Raw genomic sequence first — 13956 nt, 5'->3', positions numbered from 1 at the left:
CTGAGTTGAGATGAGGCATGTGGCATCATTTCAATTCTCAGGGAACTGGCAACTACATCACAGCCTCTTTTATAAAGTGTCTTAAAAGAAATCCTTTCCATGTTTCTGAATATTGGCCATCAGACATGCCCGACATCTTCAAGTCTGACTTTTAGTTTTGCATCAGCTAGCTGCCTGAGGGTGCAGAAAAGAGAGCTGAACAGTGAGACTGTGGGGGTGGTGGTTTAGGATGTGGGCTCTGAAGCCAAATTGCTTGGGCTTAAATCCCAATTTTGCTATTTACCATCTGCGTGACACTGAAATTACTTACCACCTCTGTGCCTCAGTTTCCTACATGTAAATGGGGATAATAATGTCTTCTGTCTCACCATTTTGTCATGAGGGTCATATGAGGTAACATATGTAAAGCACTCGGAAGAGCGCCTGGAACAGAGTAAGTGCTCACTAACGTCATTATTATCACTGATACAAATACCTACTACGTTCCAACACCAATTCTCTGACACTAACTGGGTGTCCTATGATTCCATTCAATTCTGACACTAACTACTCAGAGTTAGCACAGACCCAAGAAGTTAAGGGTAAAGTCCTTTTATTCTAACTACTCGTAGTACCAGATCCCACGAGATAAAGAGCAAGGTCCCCAAGATAGCCTTTATTTCAGATGCCAGTTGCAAGGGGGATCCCCAAATACCTGCACTTGTGTGTGACTTGGCTACAAATTCAGGGGTTCCAATGTCCCAGCCCCTCTTCAGGTTTGACAATTCACTAGAATGACTGAAGGCTACAGTTCTGAAACCGCCAAACACTGAAGGTACATAGGGTAAGTTCTTGCGGGAAAGGCACAGAACTTCTTTGCTCTCTCTGGGCATGTGACCCTCTCAACACATCCACTTCTTCATCAACCAGGAAGCTCTCCTCAGCGCCGGTTTTCAGTTTTTGTCTGGGGTTTCACTGTACTATCACCACTGATTAAATCACAGGCTGCCTGAGCAAACTCGATCTCCAGCCCTGCTCCTCGCCCCAGAGGTCAGGGGGTGGGGTTGAAAGAAAGTTCCATACTCTAATCATAACCATGTCTTGGTTTTTCTGACATAACCAGTCCCTCCCTTGAAAGTGTTTAAGGCCCGTCAAGAGTCACCTCATTAGCATAAACTCAGGTATGGTCAAAGGGGCTCTTAGGATAATAAAAGACTCTACTATCACATGGGAAATTCCAAGGATTTTTGAAACTCTGTGCCAGGAACCAGGGACAAAGACCAGCTGTGTTCTTTATTATATCATACTCAATAAATATTCCAGCACTTACGTTGGGCCAGGTACTATGCTAGGCACTGGGGAATAATCTGTATTTTCAATGGTTTTCATTAAGCCACAAGCCTGCAGAACAGCACCATGCCTTGACCAGGATTCAGGATCAGCACCTTTACTTCACCATCATGACCACCCACACAGAACCATACCTCAAGGGTTTGAAGAACCACAACTTTTTTGGGCTGCAGGGCACCTGAGAACTTATGAAAACAACTCCACCCCTTTACAGATGAGGAAACCAAGAATCAATTGGCTCAAAGTTTTATTCAGTCAGTGACACATGTCATGACTGATAATCTGTACCTATTTCCATTCGCCATGAGCTATGGGATCAGAGACCTCAGCAACTGTGCCAAAGGTGAAAAGTAGCTATTTACTGTTCTTTGGATTAAGGGCCTAGTCATTCTCCTCTGCCCCACTATTACGGCCCGCAGAGTTGGCTTGGAAGACATATAGGACATGATAGCGAGAGCTGATGGTCAGAGGAACAGACATCAGACATCCCTTCTCCCTTCTCTCCTAAGCGAATCAGCTCTCCTACCACCACCTTCCTCCCTGGAGGAAAGGTCCTAAATCTCTGGCAACTCCATTCTACTCGGTATTTGAGGAGGGGACACCCACCATGTACAGAGCATCCTAGTAGCTGCTGGGTACACAGAGCTGAGTAAGACTTGGTCTTATATATCTACATACATAACTTGAATGAGAAAAAAAAAATGTGAGAAATGTGGCACCAAAGGTGTAGTATACCATCAGAATATAGGGGAAAGAGAATTAATTAAGGTGAGGAATCCTAGTAACACTGCTTTTACAGGGTACTAACCTTTCTGCTAATCTAAAGGCCGATGAGGAAGAACCCAAAAGCTAAAATATGCTGAGTGCCTGCCATGCTATGCAAATACACAATGTTTTATTTGCCTTCAATCCTCTAATTAAGGGTTTTCAAATGATTTTTATCATGTGCCCTAATTTATAAAACATGTGGACAATTTCATAAATATATACATGGTTACGGGTGAAATGTGAACATATACTGACGTATTGGGTAAAGCACATAAAACACAGCAAGATAATAAAAATGACCAATTGGAAAACCGGATTTCCCATAGATGGCTATTATCAACATCCTCTGTTCCCACCTATTCTTTCTGACACTCCTTCGTTGAGGGGTGATGTCTGTGTTCCCTCCCTTTGAACCTGGGTGCAAGTTTGTGGCTACCCCAGCTAGACAGGGTCATAAAAGGAGATACCACTCTGCTTGGCTCTTTCTCTCTTGGGATGTGTGCCTGGGGGGCCCTGAGCTGAAACAGAAGGGTAGATGGCCCAGGCAGACAGGAGCTGACAGTCCCCATCAACTCCCTGACAGGATGATGCAGGTCCCAGCCTTTGAACCGACCCAGGTGACACCATGTGGAACAGAGACCAGCTATCCCTGCTGAGCTCTGCCCACATTGTAAAATGGTAAGTGGGATCAATACTGTCGGTGCTCTAAACTGCTAAGTTTGGGAGCGATGTGTTCTACAGCCACAGTAACTAGAAAAAAAACAAAGATGAGGTAAAATACTTCTAAATTATCTTACTTTATCAATGGCATAAAAACTCTTTATACTCTTAATATTATCATTCATAACAATACGTTTAGTGAGAGCAACGTAGTTGGATATACTTCATTAAAAAGCAAAAAAAAACTCACGATGCAATAATTCAGAGTTGGGAGTTCTATGCCTGGTTTATTTCCCCACTAGATTTTTTTAAAATTGAGGTATAATTGACATATAACATTGTATTAGTTTCAGGTGTACAACGTAATGATTCGATATTCATACATATTTTGAAGCGATCAACACAGTAAGTCTGGTTAACATCCATCATCACACACAGTTACACATTTTTTTCTTGCAATTGAATTTCTAAGATCCTAGTAACTTTCAAACATACATTATTATTAACTATAGTCACCATACTGTTATATATTCTATCCCCAGGACTTATTTATTTCATAACTGAAGTTTGTACCTTTTGACCCCTCTCCCCATTAGATTTTCATGGCAGACTTGGCCAAAAAGATACCTCATTTCATGAAAACACAATATAAACCTACGGATTGTACCCTGTAGTTAATGTTACTAACCCGTATTTCAAAGTGTCTTAACAAATCTTAATTATTTTGTCTTCTTGTCAGAGCTAAGTATATCCATTTTGTTTTTACCCCAAAATGTGGCTGAGAGCTCAGGCCAAGAGTAGACGATCTGGCCCCACCGTTCTCTTGATTGCTTGTCTGCTGCTTCTTTACAGGAATCTCTTAATGCCACGCATTCATTTAATGAGGAAAAGTTCAGTTACACCAGATAAAGAAGAGAGGCACTACTGCTGTAGTCACCTGTTTACTACCTCCAGAAGGCCCTCACCGCCCTCAGGATAAATAAATATCCAAGCCTCAAACCTGGCAGACCGTGTCATCTGCTCCCTCATATGCACCTGGGCGCCAGTCTTTCCAAATCACTTGCAGCCTCTGTTCAGTTCCTCACAGTGAATGATTATGGAATACATCCATGTATCTGAGTTGAAGTCAAATGCACAGAAGACAGCCGCTCATTCTAAATGTATGCGCACTTTGTCAAGGATGGTAGAGAGAAGGGGTCCCACGTACTTGTGTGACAACCTTACCCAAAACGATGGCAAAAATGAGCCAAACATTCCTTAAAGGTGCCTGAAACTGTAGGGTTGGGGGTGGGGGCAGAGGAGTCCTTGTGCTAACTAAGGAGTCTGTACCAACCACACTGTATTTCTCTTCTGACTTGGCGTGGATGGTATAATGGTAGCCACACCCCAACGGGTAGCCTTGACCACCTTTCCTTCAAATGTGTGATCTTTAAAGCCTTATTATCTTTTAAGTATGGTTCCCATTATCCCCTCGAACAAGACTGTTTATCTGGTACACAGCTTTACTTTTCTGATGAACGTCCATGGCAAAATCTAATTCTGTTACCCAAAAATGTCCTTTTGTAGACAAACCTTTAAAAGCTCATCTATTCTGTAAAGTAGGTATATTTATATTCTTCGTTTCCTTTAGGGATAGAGGAGGGAAATGGAGTAGGCAAATGCATTCAGCTCACCAGTTATTAATGTCGTGGATTACATCCTCCGCGGATTATAAGGGGTGTGTTTTTCATTCTGGGCCAACACTGACCGAAGTACCTGGGGAATAAAAACTCATTTTAAAATTAGCCCAAGCAAAAATAAATAATGAGGGAAGAAAATGCACTGTAAAAAAGAATAATATGAAGCAGGTGAAAGCCAGATAATACGGTTTTGATCAATCACTGCTTTGGACTGCCTTTTCCCTGCTTTCTCTGCCATTTGCATGCATAATTGAATGTTGCCTACTTGATGAAAAGGAACGCTTAGGAGAAAATATTGCCATCACGATGACCAAGAGTGGCTAAATTTGTGCTTTACTAACCTTCAAGGCTCCCTTGTAGGAAAGGTCTTGTTTTCAGAGTCTGTGCCCCCTTAGAATTTAGGTCTAGTTTGCCTTTCATGGATAGGCGGTAGACCTTCTAGGGAATTAGCTCTCTATACCTTGGTGTGTCCCTATTAGCCTATTAGGGATTCTTAACGGCATTTCCTTATGAAATTTCCTCAGACATCCACAATTCCCAGGAGATCTGAACATGACGTTTCTTAACACTCATAGTTGCCTTTTCTCTTCCTTTCTCTTATTTATCCTTTGGAAAAGTATTTTTTTTTAAACATTTATTTATTTATTTTTGAGAGACAGAGACAGAGTGTGAGTGGGGGGAGGGGCAGAGAGAGAGGGAGACACAGAATCAGAAGCAGGCTCCAGGCTCTGAGCTGTCAGCACAGAGCCCAACGCGGGGCTCAAACCGACGAACCGTGAGATCATGACCTGAGCCAAAGTCGGATGCTTAACTGACTGAGCCACCCAGGCACCCCTGGTGAGTATTTTGAAGATGTGGTCTCCTTCTTTTCCCAAATATATAGTGACCTAGACCTCTTCACTCCTTGGCAATCTCTGTGAATCTCTTCACTTCTTATCTTCCTTGTCACTGGAGTGATAGCATCTGAGTTAACTCGAGAGGAGAAGATAGCATTAATTTTGCACACCTCCAAAAGAATGATAAGGCTGTCTGTACATGATGGCAACACAGCTACTGTGAGGACTGATTTATTGAAACATAAGGTTTATAGTACAGATACAAGAAAATTAATCGTTTGATGGCAAATTCGCTTTCCCCTCTGTGGTAGCGCCCAGTAGCTTAGACCTATATGTAGTGGAGTAATCCCCAGAAAGCCTTTTCTTCTGCCTTGCTAAGTAGCACTGTATATCAACAAACCTTATAAAATAATACCTCGAGGTGCCCCACTGGTATTCTAGAAGCCATCTTTGGGAGCCAGTCAAGCTCAATGAACTGCTCCAGGGAAAGCTCTGACCTTCCAGTGAGTTCCTTGCTGGGCTCCTGCTGACAAACCATTGACCTGAGGGGCAGAGGGCATTGTGTTTTCTTGTTCACCACTGGAAATTATATTTTCATAGACTCTCCTTAGGAAGACCAGAAAGTGCCTTCTTTTACTCCTTTTGTGATACTGTTAATTGAACTTCATGCAAAGTAAAATTGGTCTTCTACAGCTCCCTACACACGTGGGTTACACAGCAGATTTCACTACAACCAAATTGCTTTCTCCTTCGTTACATATTTTCCATTTTTTAATCTACACTTACAAATGCAGTCACTGAAAAAAAAAAAAACAACTAGCCTTTGGGCCTAATGTACTTTTTTTAATAATGATTTTTTTTAAAAGGGAACCTACATTGGCCTGACTTCCTTTTGTCTGAATAAAAGCTTTAGCACAGTATAAAAGGGTTGCATGTGCTGAAATGTTGCCCAAGGATATGTGTTATTATTCCTCCCCCCTTGACCAGCAGGGTCTCCGTTCTCTTTCCCTTTCAGCCTTTTGTTTGAACAGATGGGATTGGGGAAGCAGGGAAAGAAAGCCATTCTGTTCTCATTAACTCTCCCCATACACAAACACAAACCTGGGCTTCAGGGACTCTGAAACGGGACAGCTCCCACTCTATTGCCATTGAGACCTGATGTACTGAGATACAAAGAAAGCCAGGCCCAGGGCCCACATCACCATTTCAATGAGGTTGCTAACCAGTAAAATTATGTTTATATACGTTTTTATAAGTACATTCTCAAAAAGATGTGTCTATATAACACAAGCAAATATCACGTGTATAGAAAAATCCACCTATTACATGTAGTATATATAATATAGTATTTTCAGAAATTTCTTTATCAGCTATGGTGATATCTTGAGTACAAATATATTTGTGATGAAATATAATGGTGTTCTGTGAATTATAAAATAAAATCCTTTCCCCCTTTATCACGTCTTCTCTCTATAGAATAGAGCTTAAATATATTGAGAATGGTGGGGTTCCTATTATCTCATGCTCTCTTGTTCAGCTGTAGTGTAAAAATTTTTATTAAGGTTTCTAGTTTGGATGGTCTTGTTTGTTAAAGCTCTTGACCAAGAAAAATGTCACAAAAAAATTTAAAAATATGGGTCCAAGTATTCAAGGTCTCTCTTCCGGGGTCCTTATACAAATAAAAGACTTTAAGAAATACATACATATATATCTTGAGAGAAAGTAAAAGGCTTTCCAGAAAGAGCTGAGGGTGTTTCCCCCCTGGTGAGCTAATGCCGGGAAGTGCTATCTTTTGTTCTGGATGCTGGATTAGAAAGTGGTCTGGCCTATTTGTTAGATCATATTTGCTTTTAAATCTCCGTCCATCCTCATTACTATGATGAGGGTACTGAGGCAAAGATAAACAGAGCCTGAAAAGATGTCTTCTCATGGCCAGATGCTACCACATGGGCTTCTGACTCCACGAGCCCTAGGTCTCAGGAGGGCGAGCGAAAAAAGAAAATGCCCAGGAACAGATGCATTTATATTTCATAGCACATTCATACATGCAAAGTGCAGTCCCCAAGGAGCAGGACGCTACTTTTACTCTTCCAGGACTTCTAAAGGTGTGGAATGTGTAGAATAAACACGAAATGGGTAAAACTGTGGAGATGGTAAAAAGATCAGTGGGTTGCTAGGGGTTGGGGAGAAGGAGAGCTGAGTAGGTGGAGCACAGAGGATTTTTAGGGCCGTGAAAATATCCTGTGAGATACCATAATGATGGATATGTGTCAAAACATCTGTCAAAATACATTTGTCAAAACCCACAGAATGTACACCACCAAGAGTGAACCCTAATGTAAACTATAGGCTTTGGGTGATAATGATGTGTCAATGTAGATTCAACGACTGTAACAAATGTACTGCTCTGGTGGGGGAGGCGACGCGTGTGTGCAGGCAGAAGGTACGCAGCAAATTTTCACTTTCCTCTCAATTTTCCTGTGAGCCTCAAACTTCCCCTAAAAAATAAAGTCTATTTTCTAAAAAAGAAAAACAGTCTTTTTTTTTTTTTTCAATTAAATGGATTTTGTGGCATGTCTCTTGGTGGGATCCCCCAAACACAGGGGAATATTTGTATCAGAAGACAAGCATCTCTAGGCGATAAACGATCCTTTGTAGTGCTATCAAATATTTCCTCGGAGTTTGTTATGAACACAAATTCGCCAGTTTACTTTTTTTTTATGCCCAAAGAAACCAAAGCACAAAATGCTCCAGGCCTGAGTTTGTGATCAAAAAGAGAAATTGAGTAAAATTTCTATTCCTTATTAGCAATTGTTAACTCAGGAACACAGGATTCAAAAGAACCTGTTGAAAATAAAACATTTTGTCAACTATCCAGATCACATCAAAACATGCTGATATTTAATATCCTGTTAGGGAAAAAGAAAAAAAGAACTCTGTTGTATACCATAATTGTTTCCTGCTGTATAGAAAAAAAAATGCAGATCTGGACTTCAACTAGAAAATCTTGGAATATCTTTCAATATTTTTATTTTCAAAATCGGTTCAGATGGACCAGGCTGAGGGCAGAGAAGATGGCTCTAAATTGGCCAAACAACCACAGGGAAAAAAGGCCAGTGATAAAAGGCAGCCAGTCCCAAGGGGGGCTGTCTTGCAGGGCACCGTGGGGGTCAGCACTGGCTTTAGTCCTATTTAATATTTTTATTACCAATCTGAAGGGGGAGGGGAGGCTGAATAAAAATGAAATCTGCAGATGGCTACTCATTACGGAGGATTTGCAGACCCCAGGAAGAGCAGGAATGAAATTCAGAGGTTCATTTGGAAAGGTGGTCAGAAAAAAAAACAAAGGCGGCTGGAAAGCAGTGAAATGGGGAATCCCAGGGCAACAACTCCATTGCAGCAGGTGAAAGGCATCTTGGGCTGCAGGAATTCTGAGAGCTTCCTGGCAGTGGTCAAGTTTTACCCCTGCTTATTAAGGAACGCCACACATTTTAGGTGTTCGGATTGGCAAGGTAAAGGTCTGCGAGATGGTCTTTAGATTGCTGAATTCAGTTTCAAGAAGACATAGGGAATTTAAGTTAGGATCTCTTCTCTGCCTTCATAATTGCACGTGCTCCTGCTGAGGGGTGATTTAAGGCATATGGATGATTAAAAAGACCAGTAGGCAACCAGGTCCGTGCCATTCTTCGATGTGCACAGGCAGCCCTCTGTCCTCAGAGCCTGTCACTCTGTGCAGCTTGGCTCCTGAGATGTACACAAAGCCTTTCTTCAGGAAGAGCTACCCACAGGCCTGGCCTCCCTTTGCTAGTGACCCATTCATTGAAGTGCTGCCCCTGCAAGTTCTGCAAGCTGTCCCTATGTGCTCAGCAGAGAAGTCATCGTCAACTGAGGAGATCTCCTCTTTGCTCGGAACCCTCCGTGGCTCCCAAATGCCTGTAGAAAATTGGCATTCCTTAACCTAGGATTCTGGCTGTCTCCTAAAGAGCATGTAAGTTACTGCACCATCCCTGGAGTCAAGACTGATCAGCTTCAAACTGCCTGACTCACCAAATGCCCATTGTTTCAACTACCAACTACCAGGCACTTTCAACTACCAAACAGGGAAACCAGTATCTGCCTCATCATGTTGTTCTAAGGGTCAAATGAAAGAAATATACATAAAGTGCTTGTATCGTGTCTGGTACACCGTAAGTGCTCAAAGGATGCCAGCCACAGCTTTTTGTTTGACAATTATTCACAATGTATCCCTAATGCCCCTTTATCAAATGACCTTTCAAAAACAATCTTCCTGGGTTTATTTATGGCACGTGTTTTATCTTCCAGAAACTGGCATTTCTAGGAAAAATCTTTAATCTACCATATACCAGTGATCTTTTCCTGCAGAAGCTTGATGACCTACCTGCTCCATGTTGAACAGGCACCCATGTTTGTGGCTCTGCCTGCCTCACGGTGGACCAGCTTGTCATACAGCACCCTTCACTCTCTGATCTCAACCCAACCTTCCAGCCTCTCATCTTTCACACTCCTCTTGCCCAGGCTCCTCACAGTGTCTCCTACAGGCACACCCCCACCTTCGTCCAACACCCCCCCACCCCGCTGCCACCAGACTGGTTACCCACGCTGTTTGTTCACACACCTGGGGTTTTCATGCCTCTGTGTGTCACTCACAACGCTCCTTCCGTCCTGCCATTACTTCCTCACTTAGAAACAAAATCTCATTCCCTTTAAGGCCCCATCAAGATGGTGCCACTTCTGTGAAGCCTTCCCAGGAACTACTCTGCTCTATCCCTTCTCTGAGGAAACCAATCTCTTCCTCTGGGTTCCCACTACTGTAACTCCCAACAGGCTGCGTGGCTGTCTCCATCTCGATTGTGAGGGCTCCTGCGGTCAGAAGTGTGTCTTACTCAACCTACACCTCAGGTTCCTGGCACAGAAGTCCTTAATAATTATTTGCTGAGTGTTTTAAACTTGTTAACTCATGAATGGCAGCTGTTCTTGCTGGAGAAAGGGAAGAAGCTCCAGGGAATCCAAGGAAAGGGGCAGACAGGTCTAGAGACAGGAGAGCCTGGTCTATCCACTAGGACCCCCTGCTGGACAGAGAAAGTGAGTGCAAGTAAGCAGCTTTGAAATTGACTTTGGGACTGGGAGCCCTTTCCCCACGGGAACTGGGTCTGGGTTAGCCACAGAGAAGCACTGGAAGTGAGATTCCAAAATGCAATTTCACAGTTGGAGCCACCTTCCTCCTCCAGCATGGCAGCAGCACGTCTGTCCTGGGGACAGGCACACAGACTGTGTAATCAGGCTCAGCTGGTAATCAGGGAGCTGCCAAACAGACGCGAGACTAAATTACCTTCCCGTCCCGGACAAAGTGGCCTTCTCGATGAGGGTTCAAACCAGTGATGGTGGAAAAAAACAAAGGAAGGCAAGTGGCAGCTGCTACCAAACACCTGGCCAGTGGACGGCTCCCAATCCGTCCTTATTCAACCCGCAGACCCTCTAAAGCCAGGGTTGCTTAATGAGGAGCGAGTGTTTCAGACCAAAGGTATTTGGTGCCAAAGTCATCGTTAGAGGAGGAAAACAATTTATGCCCACAGTGACAACAAAAGGGGCAGAACCAATTTCCTGTCAACAGCCTGCCAATGGCCGACCGAGTAAACTTGGAAGAAACAATGTGCCTCAGTTTCCCTCTTTTGTAATTGAGAGGAATGTGCCCTCACATCCCAGATTCAGATGGTTAAGATCTTTTTGGGATTGAAGATCCCATTTTTGTTCCTGCATGTGTGTGTCCTTAGGGGGCTGGAAGGGACCTTGAAATTAGGAGAGAACCATGTAAGTTCATGAGCTGTGGGATAAAAAGTGCTAGAGGAAGGAAGGAAAGCCCAGAAATCAAATACCTCCCTAGGAAAGGGGGCATTTCTGAGGCTTAGAGGGAGAATGAGGCTGCTATACTCGATTTGTAGTTACTAAGGACTTGGAATACCAGGTACATGCTGTGCACGGAGTTTGCAGTGAGCAAAAACAACCAGAAGCTTACCCTTGCTTTCCTGAAGCTTATAGTCTGGGGAGCAAACAGCCATTAAACAAATCTTCCCACGAGTAGATGTAAAACGGCATCTCTGTGTGCCATGAAGAAGCAAGGAGCATGGGATTGGCCGTGGGGACTTGATCCAGTTGGGAAAGGCCCCTGAGAGAGTGGCACCAGAGCTGAGAGTTGAGGGGACAAGTAGGGTTCACTCCATGTGGAAGGGAAAGAGGAGCGTTCCAAGCTGCTGGGACAGGTGGGCAAATAAAAGGCTTCTGCAATTGCAAATAGGTCTTACTATTCACTGCATCAATTATTGTGTGGCTCAGACATTTTATACTCTAGGTCAACAGAAGAGGGCCAGGCTAGCTGCAAGGCAAGGCTGCTTTCTATTATGGAGGTGGGTGATGAGGGAGAGGTTCTGCCTGAGTAGGATGGTAAATGTCACCCTCCAAAGGGGGCTGGAGGCAGGTCCTGTGTTTCACCCTGCTGTCTGGGTAACAGGAACAAGGTCAAGAGGTTCTGCTATAGCTTGTGGGTAGCAGCCAGTGAGATGGGCAGGACTTGCTCCACAGAAGGGATTCTGGACAGGGCCTGTGACATTGCATCATCCGTATCAGTCAGCTATTGTCACAATGATGCTGAAAAACAAGTCAGCTCGGCACTCAGTGCATCACCACACTAGCATTTATGTTCATGGTCTACAGTTTTTCTGCTATTCAGCTGATCTAGAATGGGCTACATGGGAGGCTTTGCTTCAGGTTGTGGGTCAAGCAGGGCTCCTGGCTTCAGGTTAGGTTCGGGCCCATTCCATGTGTCATGCTCAGATCCAGGCTGAAGACTCAGTGCTACCCAAGGCATGTCCTTGTCACGGCAGATCACTGGATGCAAAAGCAAGCCATGCAAGCAAGCACATTTAAGGCCTCTGTTCATGTTGTGTCTATTAACATTCCAGTGGTCAAGAAAGTCACATGGTGAAAGTCAACACCAATGTGACAAGGATGTATATTGCACACACAGTGGGAAGGGTAAGAAATGAATATTTGCTTAACAATAATGCAAATTATTACACCATCCTTAAGACCGGCATGTGGTTATTTTAGGATCAGAAACTAGTGCTCTGGAAACTCACTATTTGTATTGTCTGCTATTATTTCCTTTTTGTTCTCCCTTAGTGTTTAGTTAAATTCTTTTTGAAAATGTCAGATTGTCTCAGCTGTTATGAAGAACCAGGAGAAACACTTTTGTCTACCCTTGAGCCTGAATTTTAAATGGAACTGAAGGACCCCAGGGTGAGAATCCCAAGTGAGGTGAAACACGGGGGAACAGTTTCTAAGAATTCTTGTTCAGTAGTCACCCCCCCCACCCCCCCCACCCCCCCCACACACACACTTTGCATGGATTCTCCTTCCAGCATTCTTCTCTGCTCACTCCTTGGAGGATTCTGCAGTTTGAGTTCGTAAGAAAACAGTTTCAGTGTACATGACATGTCAGGCTACAGCATGGTAGAAACAACGTGCTATCCATCCTAAACCAAAATGCTTCCAGCTGACTTGCCATTAGCAAGACAGGCCTCCATAAGTACTGCCAGTTGCTCCAACCATCAAGGCAGGGCCCTACACACCAGGTTTCAGGCATGTCTTCATGTCCTGCTAGGGCAAGTGAAGTTAACCAACACTTTTATTTTAGAAAGTGAAACTCTGGAAACTGATAAACACTCCCACACTGGTCCCTGAGAGGGAGTGCTGGAGACGGTCAGGATCTGTCACTAACACTCAAAACGCAGGTCAACCTCTGTGTCACAGAGGGTAGCCAGAACCTCTCCCCATTCTTCCTTATAGCCAGTGGCTGCAATTTGCAAGAGCGTTCCTCAAACTTTAATGGGCTGAGGAATCACTTAGGGGTTTTGTTAAAATACGGATTCTGATTCACTGGGCCTGGGGTGGGTTGAGTCTGCATTTTAAACAAGTTCCCAGGTTTTGACCTGCTAGTCCACCAAACACACTCTGAGTAGCAAAGGATTTGGAAACCTCGTTCTGTTCCTTCTAGGAAATGAAGGGAATGAAATTGCTACTTTAGGTGTATCAAAACGTCAAAGTACGGGATAACCTTTTGTCAGGCTTTGGCGGGGTCAGGACTGGCTGCATATGGTTTCCAGTCAAATCAGGGAAAAGGGGAAACATTATTTAGAAGCGGATTCAGGCCCAATCTCAACTGATTTAACCTCACTAAATTCATTTAACCTTTATCTGCTTATAAAGCACTTATAACCTGAGTTGTCTGCCAATGAAACGGCTGTTTCTGATGTACTGCACTTCCTGCTCCTGAAGGTGCTAGAGAAGGAGTGAAGGGACTACTGATGAGAGAGGGCAGGGAGGGTTCCAGCTGTGTGCAGAAGGTGACCAGAGGACCGACCACCTACCTTCAAGGTCTTGGTCTATTTTAGACTGCATATGTGGTTTCTGTACAAGGTATGATTCTAATTTGTGATTTATCATTTTTGTTGTGAAGTGCTCAGAAATGGAAGATGCTGTAAAGCAGTGCACTGCATTCAATGGGAATGCATTCTAACCCCGTCTTCCCTCACAGACTTTGTATTCCTAGGCAATCACACATTTCTTAGAAATAGGGGGCAGATGTGAACCTTGGTGTTTTGCACACT

At 43.7% G+C, this 13956-nt stretch overlaps 1 long non-coding RNA gene across 1 annotated transcript in view; it reads right to left on the bottom strand.

The window, feature by feature from the left end:
- Positions 1 to 13956, bottom strand: part of LOC113599174 (uncharacterized) — a 113932-nt gene that overhangs the window by 84034 nt on the left and 15942 nt on the right. The window contains exon 2 of the long non-coding RNA XR_008295174.1: positions 4431 to 4512. This is a non-coding gene — a long non-coding RNA (uncharacterized LOC113599174). The remainder of the gene's footprint in view (positions 1 to 4430; positions 4513 to 13956) is intronic.

Source organism: Acinonyx jubatus, chromosome C1 (genome assembly GCF_027475565.1).
Source record: "Acinonyx jubatus isolate Ajub_Pintada_27869175 chromosome C1, VMU_Ajub_asm_v1.0, whole genome shotgun sequence".
Classification (NCBI taxonomy): Eukaryota; Metazoa; Chordata; class Mammalia; order Carnivora; family Felidae; genus Acinonyx; species Acinonyx jubatus.
The sequence above is the reverse complement of the archived record's forward strand: the minus strand, read 5'-3'. Positions and strand labels throughout refer to the sequence as shown.